Source organism: Panthera tigris, chromosome C2 (genome assembly GCF_018350195.1).
Source record: "Panthera tigris isolate Pti1 chromosome C2, P.tigris_Pti1_mat1.1, whole genome shotgun sequence".
Lineage (NCBI taxonomy): Eukaryota > Metazoa > Chordata > Mammalia > Carnivora > Felidae > Panthera > Panthera tigris.
This window is the reverse complement of record NC_056668.1, coordinates 118,785,486-118,798,136: the sequence shown is the minus strand read 5'-3', so window position 1 is coordinate 118,798,136 and position 12,651 is coordinate 118,785,486. Positions and strand designations below refer to the sequence as shown.

Here is a 12,651-nt window from a genome sequence, read left to right as displayed (position 1 = left end):
AAAAAAAGACAAGAAATAACAGGTGTTGTAAGGATGTAGAGAAAGGAAACTTTTCTGCACTGTTGGTGGGAATGTTCATTGGAAGACCCACTATGAAAAATAGTATGGAGTTCCTCAAAAAATTAAAAATAAAACTATCAGAAATTCCACTTCTGAGTATTTATCCAAAAAGCAAAACAAAAACAAAAACACCAGTTCAAAGAGTTATATGTACCCTTATGTTCATTTGCAACATTATTTACAATAGCCAAGATATGGAAACAACCTATGTGTCCATCAATGGACGAATGGATAAAGAAAATGTTTTGTATATATACACAATGGAATATTACTCAGCCATAGCAAATAATGAAATCTTGCCATTTGTGGCAACATGGATGAACCTAGAGGATATTATGCTAAGTGAAATAAGTCAGACATAAAAAAGACAAATACTGTATGATTTCACTTATATGTGAAATCTAAAAAATAAAACAAATGAACCAACATAGTTACAGGGAACTGGTGTTTATGAGTGGGGAGGAGTGGGGAGGAGTTGGGGGACAGGCCAAATAGGTAAAGGGGATTAAGAAGTCTAAATTAGTCATGGAGATGTAATGTACAGCATAGGGAATATAGTCAATAATACTATAGTAACTTTGTGACAGATGGTAACCAAACTTATTGTGGGGGTCATTTTATATTACATAAAAATATTTGGGTCCCTGGGTGGTTCAGCCAGTTAAGTGTCCAACTCTTGATTCCAGCTCGGGTCACAATCTCGGGGTTCGTGAGTTCAAGTCCCGCATCAGGCTCTATGCTGATGGCACAGAGCTGGGTTGGGATTTTCTCGCTCGCCCTCTCTCTCTCTGCCCCTTCTCCACTTGCACTCTTTCTCTCTCTCCAAATAAAAAACTTTAAAAAAATATTGAATCGCTACAATGTATACCCGAAGCTAATAGGATATTGTATGTCAATTATACTTCAATTTAAAAAAATAGGGGAAAAAAAGTGAGGCTTCAGAATGGCTTTAAGGTGATGATTGAAAAAAAGGCAATGACTTAAACTGCTCAAAAGATAAAGTGCTAAGGAGTCCTGAGTGTCCTGAGGCTGTGAAAGACAATTTCCATCTTCCCTTCTTGTGTGCAAATGTAGAAGGACCTGCACAGGTAGGCACTTAGCTAGGGACTGCGAGGCCCCAGGCCCCTTTACTTCTAGGTGGGGCAATGGAGTGTGAACAGAAGTATTGTGTGTCACTCTAGGCTTGGGCTTTAAAAAAATGTACATGCAGCTTCCATCCTACTTTTCCTTTCTGTGAACTGAAACAGAGAAGTGCCTGTGACCCACCTTTTACCCTTGACATAAGGGTACCAACCTACAGCAGAAGCAAGAGAGAAGCTACACATCCTGGACCACTACATGAGAGGAATTACATTTCTTAATCCACTGGTTTGTTGGGTTCTTTGTTATACAACTTAGATTTTCATGTTACTAATCTAAAAACAAAGGGACCATCTGAAAGATCAAAGCAATGCTTACAATTCACTGAAGTCCAAATAGCACCAAAGCTCCCACAGCACCTGGCACACAGCAGGTGCTTTATAAATAGTTATTAAATGAAGGAGTGCAGCAACATTAGAAAGTATTGGGATACATTAGGAAGTAAGGGATTCCCAGTTGTCTCATAAAATAATCTGCCTGAACGTAAATCTAAGTGGTGTGTTGTAATCTACAATGAGAAAAGTTAACAGCACACAAATAGCAACAATGGGTTAAAATCAAATGGGAATCTTTGTGTGTACGATGTAGAAATGATTGTTAATTATACAGCAGTCATTTAAATGATTTGTAGATAGTAATCACAGTCACTGTCATTTTCCAAAACAAAAGACCTATACATGCACAGACGTATACAGACAGGTAAATTCTTCTTTTAACAAGCTTGATGAGACATCAAGCTTGCTATGCTGTACATGGTCTGTAAGAAAATGAAAATCCATTGCTACAATATTTAAAGTGAATACAAAGTAGCTTTTTATTTACCCTGTAAAAAGCAGTTTGGGGTAGCATATGGTATATGACTCTAATGCCATTTGCTAAACATTTTTGAGGGTCTACTATGTGACAAGTATTAAACACAGTGAAAAATTCAAAGATAACAAAAACAGGCATAAAGATATTGAAGGGAGAGAGTGTTACATAAAGCAGAGGTTTGAGTTTCTAAGAAATGGTAATTAAAGGATATCTAAACAGTTCTGACTATGTTGAAACTTTCTGTAGTGTCTCTATTTGATGCCTATGACAAAAGTTATTCTAGAGCTTAAACAAAATAACATACATAAAGCACATGGTTTATTCAGTGACCCCCAGAAAATGCTAGTTCTTTTCTTCATACCTTGTAGTATAGTGTCTTAAAATTTGAAAAAAAAAATTCAAAATATTTCATTGGTAATTTGTTCTAAAGCCATAAAGATTATATTTGCCTATCCCAAGTCCCACATGTACGTATGTGCTCACACATACCCTTCATCCAGAGCATGTAAAGAGTACTGCATTTTGTAAACCAAAGGATAATTGGCTATAATGAAGATCAGGGGTTTCAGATACAAGCAAGAAAATTCCACTCTATTTTTGCTGAAAGCTGATTTATTGGAAAGAAATTCAGTAGCTTACAGAATCCATAGAAAGCTCAAAAATGATTGCCTGTTTCCATTTTTCACTAGCATGGAGACAGTTGTTGTAATGACAGTGTTGCAAATACCAGATACTTCCTCCAGGGTTGTGAATAATAAATGTCTCTATTTGATTTTCTCTTGTGGTCTGTTGTTGAACTGCAGATCACCATCTGGCACCTTGTGCTCGACCTAACAAATGTTAATTTAACAAAATCGTAACTTAAGTATATTAGACCAATTTCCTGGCAGAAATAAGTAAGGGGTACCGAAGAATGGGTACTTTTTAATTTTTACAAGGGTGCCAGAAGAATTAGCAGCAGCTCTATCCAGCCAGTTTCCTCTGAACTCAGAACTTCTCTGGGCACATTGAAAGGTGCCCCTACTGCTCCTAACTAAGTTGCTTTGTCCTGAGTGGATACCACCATTCACTACCATTCAATAGCCAAAGTTCAACTGAATCTAGGCTAGAGTGTTTAATATAATTGGAGGCTAGGAGTTTACAGAGGAAATTAAAATAGAAACAAGGGAAAGTAAAGCTCTGTCAATGTTTTTACCTTACCTTGGGCTTATCTGCTACCTAACTATCTCTTTAGCCCCCAGATAGATCCCATGTTTTATAGCCAGCCTACTGCCCAGACATAGAAGTGCCTTTGACAATGTCACAAGGGTTGAGAAATATTATTTCTTTCCACCAACCTATCTTCAGCCTGATGTCCATTCAATGTTATGATAATCTCTATAAAAAACAACAACACGGGGGCGCCTGGGTGGTTCAGTCAGTTAAGCATCTGACTCAGGTCAGGTCATGATCTTGCGGTTCGTGAGTTTGAGCACCGTGTCGGGCTCTGGGCTGACAGCTCAGAGCCTGGAGCCTGCTTTTGATTCTGTGTCTCTCTCTCAAACTCTCTGCCTCTCCCCCACTCATTCTCTCTCTCTCTCTCTCTCTCTCTCTCTCTCTCTCTCTCTCAAAAATAAATAGTAAAAAAAATTAAAAACCAAAAACCAACCAACCAACCCACCAAACAAAAAAAACCCCACTCTGACCAAAGTGAAGACAATCTACTGTGTGTGCTAATGCAGCTCATTTAACTTTCTCTATGTCCTGCCTGGGACATTCTGGAACTGAATTTTTCTTTACCTTTGCATAACAAAAGGCCCATTAATAGATTTTCTTTCTTGGGATAGATAGCTGGATGGCTCAGTCGATTCAGTGTCCAACTTCTGCTTGGGTCATGATCTCACGGTTCATGGTTTGAGCCCTGTGTTGGGTTCTGTTCTAACAGTTAGGACCCTGGAGCCTGCTTCAGATTCTGTGTCTCCCTCTCTCTCTGCCCCTGCCCTGCTCGTTTGCTCGCTCTCTCTCTCTTTCAAAAATAAAATAAAAATTAAAAAAAGAAAGAAAATCTTTTTTTTTTTTAATTTTTGAATGTTAATTTTGAGAGAGAGAGAGAGAGACAGAGTGTGAGCAGGAGAGGGGCAGAGAGAGGGGGAGACAGAGACTCTGAAGCAGGATCCAGGCTCCAAGCAGTCAGCACAGAGCCCGACGCAGGGCTCATACCACTCAGATAGTGACCTGAGCTGAAGTTGGACGCTTAACCGACTGAGCCACCCAGGGGCCCCTACCCATTAATAGATTTTCTTAAAATAAATTCCATATGCCCCTTAGCTAAAATAACAAATTACCTACATTTCCTGCAATCACTCCTTCAGAATCATTAGGGTTCAGCACTGAAGCATCTTACTACACAATGAAATATTTAAGGAGCTCTTTTTTAGAAGCCAGACCCTGGACTAAGCAGTAAGAATATCAATCAGGTGTGGTTATATTCCAGCTTGGAGAAATTGGCAGGTAAATAAATAGGTTCAAGAAATTGGCAAAGGAGTGACCATAAAAAAATGTTCAGGTTCAAACAGTAGCATGAAAGAGGAAATGGCTCTTTTCAACTGAAGTGGGAGGGGAAGGATTACAAAAGTTTCAAAAAGGAGATAGTCACAAACCGTGGGCATGGTAAATAAAAGATGAAAAAGACGTTCCTATTAGGGTAGCATGTGCAAAGATGTTTTTAGAAAACCTGAAGCAAGTAAGAATGTCAGAGTGTAGGGATATGAGGAAATCCCTACCAAGAGACAGAACTAAAAATCCAAAAAGCATGTAGATGATGGAGGGCCCTTTATGCCGTACTAGGAAATTTTGACCTCAAAAACACCTAAGACTGAGGTAGAATAGGTTTTCTATTTTTTTCTCTTTTTTAAATGAGGTATAATTTACATGTAATATCCTATTAGTTTCAGGTGTACATCACTGTGATTCAATATTTGTATACATTATAAATGTTTTAATGATTAGAGAGCTATGATTTTAGTGCAGCCATTTGGGGAATTGATTAGTCGAAGACACCAATTGTTAGTGTCATGGTGGTCCAGGTGAAAGATCATGATGACCATCACCTGGCAACCCCAGAGCATTCCAGCAGCTGAAATGAATGGATATGGAATGTGTCATGAATTGGAATTCAGTTGAACTTTGTAATTTTTTAAGAGTTGTCCAGGTAAAGGTGAGAAAGAGATGAGTCTGTTGGCATACTGCATTTTGGGGTGAGGAAGAAGGTGTTTTATAGTATTTTGCTGAGGCAGAAAACAAAGAAGGAGGTAAGTGTGGACTTCAGGGGGAAGGGAAATTTAAATAAAATTAAAGCAGTGCAGGTTCTAAAATTATCATCATGCCCATATTTTGTGCACCTGAATCCCTCTGGATATGCCCCATTCTCTGCCTAAGGAACTCGATCAAATCTTCCCAAGTGCAGGCAGTTGGAGCAGGGAATTGCTCCAGCCTTCACTTTCCTACTTCAGGATGAGCAACATGCTAATGCATTTATCACGTCAAGTCTGGATTCTCTTGGCTTCCCATCTCAGCTGGTACTCCTCATCAGGGCACTCACTGGACATTCTGTCTCATGATGTGCAATCAAAGACTCCAGATATACCACCAGCAGACACCCAATAAAGAGCAAGTACACAGTACCTAACTTGGAATAAATTAAATTAGTTAGTAAGGTGTGATATGCATCCATCTGACTATGAAACTACGGTTTATGCTCTAGAATCAATTGCTACCTCCACAGACAGCACACCTTAAATAGTAGGTGATAATGCCAAAGAGAGCATCAGGAGTGGCCATGCACCCCACTGCGTGCAGGTCTCCAGGAGCACCCTGGTTGTATGGGGGGATCAGCCCAGCAGAGAGCAAAGAAATAGGGATCTCGAGACATGCAGAAAAAGTTAGACCCTATTTTTACCCAATCTTGGAAATCTAAAGAAAATCAGATAAGTATATATCAAGGAAAACCCCAAAGCCTCCTTTACCTTAGTAGAGGTTAAAGATTTTCTATTTCTTGGAATAAAATGCATTCAGAAATTTCATCTTAAAGCCAGTAAGAGTCATAGCTATTTCTTTTTCTCTGTAGTTTCTGTGGGTTAGTTTAGAGGTTCTCTTAAAAAAAAAATGTTCCAGCAGGGGTCTCTCTTTGCACATGGTACAAAAAATTCTTAGAAGTTGCAATGGAACATTTTTGTTTTGCTTATCCATCTTACAATGTAAATGGATGTGGCTGCAAAATATGTCAGGCTCTTTTCTTACACTATTAGAAAACCATGGGGAAGCTATAATATAATGTTTCATATCATGGTTTGGGTGATGATTAAACTAGTGTGTTCACTACAACATAATGCGTCAAGCAACACATTTATAATCTTTAGTCACTTTTTTGTTTATATATTATACTTCAAAACAAGTTTACTTTTGTGAAGGTATAATCCTCAATTTGACGTCTGTTTGCATGTTTCCTCACTTCTTTGTTTCATGTTTCCAGTAACTAGAACACCAGGAATTGACAATTTTATTTACATATTGCATTCAGTTTTACACATATTTTATAAATAATGACATTTTTGTGTGTGTTGGCAGAAAAAATTAAAACATAACTGCAATATTCAAAAGAAAAATGAAACTTGTTTGTGAGGATTATACACTACAAAGCTTTGCATGGTTTTCAAACCATGAACTTTCGGAAGGAGGTATCATTATTGGTATCCAAGTCTTGGGGATGGATCCAAAGAGAAGATGGATATTTGTGCTGTGATATCTCTGGAGCTTTTACTTCTGGTGGGAGCAGGTCAGCAAAGGGCCTCTGGCCACTGAAAATTTGGGCCTTCTTAAAGAGGTTTGTTCATCCTTACTGTCAACCAGTTGACTTATCCTGAACAGAACAGAAATGGCCACAAACCACCCCTTTCCAAGTTAGTAAATGACACCTAAAATACAGTGCTTGAGAGAAATGCTTGCCATTAAAAAATTTTAAACTAGGGAAAGAAATTAAATCCTGTTAAAATCCTTGGGACCAAATTTCTGCAAACCACCCAGACTGTTGGTTTTATTTTTGTGGTTTAATCTCAAGCTTCATTCTTTTTATTTTGCTTTAGTTAAGACTACAACTATCACTTCTTTCTTTGCCTCTCTTTCAATTCCCTCTGCAATCTCTCATTTCTTTTTTTAAAAAAATTTTTAACATTTATTTATATTTTAGAGAGAGAGACAGAGAGACAGAGTGTGAACAGGGGAGGGGCAGAGAGAGAGGGAGACACAGAATCCAAAGCAGGCTCCAGAGCTGTCAGCACAGAGCCCAATGCGCGGTTAGAACTCATGAACTGCGAGATCACTACCTGAGCTTCAGTCGGATGCTTAACCGACTGAGCCACCTAGGTGCCCCTGCAATCTCTCATTTCTGAAAATAATTTCTTAAAAAAAGTATCAACATTTTAGTAACACCTTTTAATAAAGTACACATTTCTCTTCACAAAAATTAATATTGGGCCATAAAAACTTTTGATCTATCTGACCACTAATAAAACAGAAAATATTAAGTGAAAGTGTTTTATTCCAAATGACATTGCCACCTACTTTTTAACAGTATTAGAATAATCATCTTAATTCTCTCTTGGAAAGAAAAATCCATTAAGATCCTTTAATGAAGGAAATATATATTTATAATGGACCAAATGGCAACATGCCTTTGTCTAAAGCAATCATACTGCCCAATAAAGGAAGATCCACATTTAAATGTGGTGCCTCTGAACACCAAATATTACAAGAATTCCTAGTCAGCAGGATGCTATGCCAAAAGCACTCCACAGATTGGTTTACTCCTTTTTACTATCCTGTTGCCTCATTCTCAATATTTCTTTAATATTAATAATAGCATGCTGGATTGTTCCAACAGCATAGACCTTAACATCCTATGCTCATTTATCTCTGGATCTCAGAGCTATTCAAATCAATAAATATTACAAATCCTTCTCACTGGAAACATTTTTTCACTATTTTATGTTTACATGTTTCTTCCTGCCTTCCTCTTTCCTATGCAAGCCACGTCTCTGCCCTCTGTTTTGCTTATTGTTTCCTTTCTCTCTTGTTTGTTCAGCTCTGTACAATCATTTCTCTTTGCTCTGGCCTTTGCTCCAGCCTCATGTTCATTTCAGCCTCCACCTTTTTTCCCTTCACAAACCTCTTTGATTCTAGTTGACAGTTTAAGATTTTTTCTTTTACTTTCCAGAGGCGCCTGTTGCCATAGTGACACATGACGATGATAAAGACCATGACTGCTTCCTCTGGCACTCCAGTTGCTATAACAATGCCAGTTAGCTGAAAATTCTGTGGAAACTTGTGAGAAGGATGCTAGTTCACACCTTTTTGTGGGACAGTCTGCCAGAAAATGCTTCTTAGTTAATGGTTGTTTGTACCAGTAAAACTTGAGTCCATTAACTTAAGGGCAGCCCATACTTCAATAACTAAAAAACTGAAACACCATTATTTTACCTCTTTATACCCTAGAAAATTCTCCCTTCCCTGTCTTTGTTTGACTCCCTTCCTATTTTATTTATTTTTATATTAAAAACATACCTGATGTAGACTGAATTGTGTCCCTCCAAAATTCATATATTGAATTCTAACCTTCAGTATGACTGTATTTCGATACAGGGCTTTTGGGAGGTAACTAAGTTTAAATGAGGTTATAAGGGTTGGGCCCAAATCTGATCGGATTGGTAGCCCCAGGAAAAAAGGAAGAGAGGTAGAGATACCTTGTCTCTCTCAACCAAATGAGAACGCAGCAAGATAGGCATCTACAATTCAGGAAGAGAGTCCTTACCAGGAACTGAATCTATCTGCACCTTGACCTTGGACTTCCCAGTCTCCAGAACTGTGGGAAAATAAATTTCTATTGTTTAAGTCACGCAAGCTTATGGAATTATCCATATTATTATATTATGCATATTATCAAGCTTATGGAAGCTTGAGCTAATACAATACCTTAATATTAATATTGCTGGATCTTGTTAAGTGCTTTTGATTTTCAAAACATCAATTTCTGGAAATGTACCCAAATAAGGTAATTATAAAATATTGTAATGTTCCTTATCAATATTTCATCATTGAATACTAGATGAACTAAGAGAAAAAGATGAAAACATTCATTGATATTTTTGTGTCCTTTGTGTTCTTGTTACAGCTGTTTTATCCTCAAGAAAATATAAAGAAATGTGTAATTATCTTCAACTTTATAGTTACTAGAACTCACTCATCAAAAGATAGACAAAACTTTTACTTTGTTGCAATTGTGTCACCTCCCTAGGATGTAAATCTAAGCAGTTTGCAACCGCTGGTACTGGTCTCCTTTGTGCCAACTCACATGGAGGAAGGGAGCAGCTAGATGATCAAATCTTGCTTAGGACTGATGTCAGAAGACCTAAAACTGCTTTTAAAAAATAAAGACTAGGGGCACCTGGGTGGCTCAGTTGATTAAGCATCTAACTTCAGCTCAGGTCAGGATCTCACAGTCCATGAGTTGGAGCCCTGCATTGGGCTCCGGGCTGACAGCTCAGAACCCGGAGCCTGCTTCAGATTCTGTGTCTCCCTCTCTCTCTGCCCCTCCCACACTCACGGTCTGTCTGTCTCTCTCTCTCTCTCAAAAATAAATAAACACAAAAAAAATTTTTAAAGTCCATTTTTTTAAAAGTATCTGTCTAGTGACACAGTTCTAGTATTACAAAATGTCAGAAGAAAGTTAAAAGCAACCATGCACAACCAGAAAGGAAGAAGAAAAACTTGGTACATCTCAAAGAGTGTTAAAGTAAGGAACATCAGAATACAGAGTTTTGCTAGAGAAGATATTATGAATTGGCTTATTCAATGGCTCCTACATTTACTTCTACCAAAGATGTTAATCAACATGACATTAATTTATCTGAGTAGATGTAAGACTTCATCATGTTGAAAAAAAGTGTCAATATGCTGTATTTTCAGTGCATAAGTTTACAGATAATTTTGAAGTGTAAAGACCCTGAAATCGTTTGAGAATTCCTAGGGAATTTTAAGGAAAATGAAGGTTATCCTTATACAATGATACTTAAAGTAGTTTCCAGTTACACAGACAGTCCCCAACTTATGATGGTTCAACTTTACAATTTTTCAACTTTACAATGGTGTGAAAGTGATAGGCATTCAGAAGAAACTGTACTTCAAATTCTGAATTTTGATCTTTTCCTGGGCTAGTGCTATGCAGTACCATACTCTTCCATGATTCTGGGCAGCAGCATCAAGCTGCAGCTTCTAGTCAGCCACGTGATCATGAAGATAAACAAACGATAACACTTAAAACCATTCTCTGCCTACACGACCATTCTGTTTTCCACTTTTGGTACAATATTCAACAAATAACATGAGAAAGTCAACACTTTATTATAAAATAGGCTTTGTGATAATTTTGCCCAACTGTAGGCTAAGTGTTCTAAGCACATTTAAGGTAGGTTAGGCTAAGCTATAGTGTCTAGTAGGTAAGGAGTATTAAAAGCAATTTGTACTTAAAATATTTTCAACCTATGATGGTGTTATTGGGACACAACCCTATAACTCCATAAATTGAGGAAGATCTGTATAATTGTTCTAATTGTATTTATAAAACTACCTGATTTTTCTTATTATGGTAGAATAAGATCCTCTGTGCTATTATCAGTAATAAGAATAAATAAAAGGGCGTCTGGGTGGCTCAGTTGGTTAAGCATCTGACTTCAGCTAAGGTCATGATCTCGCATTCCTGGATTCGAGCCCCACATCCAGCTCTGTGCTGACAGCTCAGAGCCTGGAGCCTGCTTTGGAGTCTGTGTTTCCCTGTCTCTCTGCCCCTTCCTGACTCCCACTCTGTCTTTGTCTCTGTCTCTCTCAAAAATAAATAAACATTAAAAAAATTTTAAAAGAATAACAGTAACTTCCTATTATGTGCCAGGCACTATTCTAAGTGATTCACATCCATTATTTCTACTTTTCATTACAAACTTGAAAGGTGAGAAACTAATACATGGAAAAACAGGTTGTGGGAAGTAAGATAACTTATCTAACTTGGTCACAGTTCCAATATTTCCCTTAAGGTTCAAGAATTTAAACTAACACCACAGGCCAAAACATGATCAGTCAAAGGAGCATACCAGGAACCCCAAGGTTGGCCCTATATTCAGTTGCATAAATTCTGGAATCACAACTGCATCAAATTGGCTGGATAATTGCTATATATGTATATTACCTTTAATGCCACCTAGTTTATTTATTGAACTATCTAGACATTAACTCCAATTTCTTTTCCTCACCACTCCGCCTTGATGAACCAGGTAGAATATAGCTTGAAAAAAGCAAATGAGATTTATGAAAACTTAAGTGGTTCCAGAATGGGTTTAATTATTCAAGAGACCTTCAAACCTGGAAATGTAGAATTTGATTTCCAAATTGCTCCAGCTTTCAGTGATTGAGGTGTTCTGTGTGTGTGTGTGTGTGTGTGTGTGTGTGTGTGTGTGTGTGTGTGTATGTGTGTGTAGAGAAACAGTGAACGTGTGAGCCAGAATGGGAGTGGACTGACTCAAAAGGAATCACGTCTGTCACTATATTTTGTAATTTCATTGGTCACTTTAAGAGCAATAGATTAGAAATTGTTGCAATATGTAACCACAACCAATTTTAGGACACCTATATATTACTAATTGACATACAATATAAATAAATTACCCTTCAGAGTGTTGTAATTTTGCACACACTTTAGTCCCTGGAAACCCCAAAGTATGAATGATTCCATCTAATATCCAGACTCTCAGTCCAAACCTTTCTGGTTTCTTAAGGGGGAAAAAATCCCATCAATAAAATGTCTTCAAAGAACTGTCTTCTTTTTGAAAATGTTCATATTATACTGAGCTGCTCGACAAAAATATGAGGATTTTATTTCTGAGAGATGTTCCCACCGAAAGGAGAAGAGAGACTGGAATTAAAAGGATAGCCTGGAGGAGGACAGACTAACACTGTGGGCAGTGAAGCAAAGGCTTGTGGACTTCTGGACTTCTGATCTCTCTAGTCTCTCAGCTCTCAACTCCCTTTCCTGTGCTAACCCCAGAGTAGGGTATTATTAGTTTTTAAGTCTTGGGTCATCCTGAGCACATCCTCCAGGTTTAGAAGTATTTAGAATATAAATCACTTGTAATGAGAAGTAAGGGTCCTCCTTGATTAATTCCTAGAAATAAGCAAATTGGTAAGTGCAGTAAGAAAGCAATTAAGAGTTTTGCCTTTTTATCCTAGCCTTCTCACTCCCTGAGTAACTTTGGGCCAGTTATTATTTCTAGCCTCAGTTTCTTCTAAAAATTTAGGGGTATTATGGTATCTCCATAATTAATACTATGGCTAATAAACTGAGGAATAACCTGTATGCATTTCAGCTCTTCAGACATGAATGATGTACAATTGTTCCCTGGTAACAATGATGCCATAACACATTCAAGGGAGGAAAGGTAGAGGACTAGATGAAATTAAGTCTCTGGTGCTTTAGGCTAAGATCCTGCAATATTGAGAAATTTATCCCCCTTGTTACAAAAAGTATTCGAGGTGACCTACAAAGATACATGACAAGCA

General features: G+C 37.7%; 1 protein-coding gene and 1 long non-coding RNA gene across 10 annotated transcripts in view; one reads left to right on the top strand and one right to left on the bottom strand.

Moving 5' to 3' along the window:
• SLC9A9 (solute carrier family 9 member A9) overlaps positions 1 to 12,651 on the bottom strand; it is a 763,188-nt gene that overhangs the window by 682,374 nt on the left and 68,163 nt on the right. For 3 of the 8 annotated variants that reach the window (XM_042998714.1, XM_042998719.1, XM_042998722.1), the window contains exon 3: positions 8,858 to 8,908. The exons of the other annotated variants lie outside the window; for them this stretch is intronic. The gene's annotated coding sequence lies outside the window, so the exon portion shown is untranslated. The remainder of the gene's footprint in view (positions 1 to 8,857; positions 8,909 to 12,651) is intronic. 8 annotated transcript variants of the gene reach the window in all.
• The window catches only part of LOC122241980, a 33,891-nt gene that overhangs the window by 12,933 nt on the left and 8,307 nt on the right, over positions 1 to 12,651 (top strand). Inside the window, exon 3 of one of the 2 annotated variants that reach the window (XR_006222107.1) lies at positions 8,264 to 8,478. The exons of the other annotated variant lie outside the window; for it this stretch is intronic. This is a non-coding gene — a long non-coding RNA (uncharacterized LOC122241980). Of the gene's footprint in view, positions 1 to 8,263; positions 8,479 to 12,651 lie in introns of those variants that run through there. 2 annotated transcript variants of the gene reach the window in all.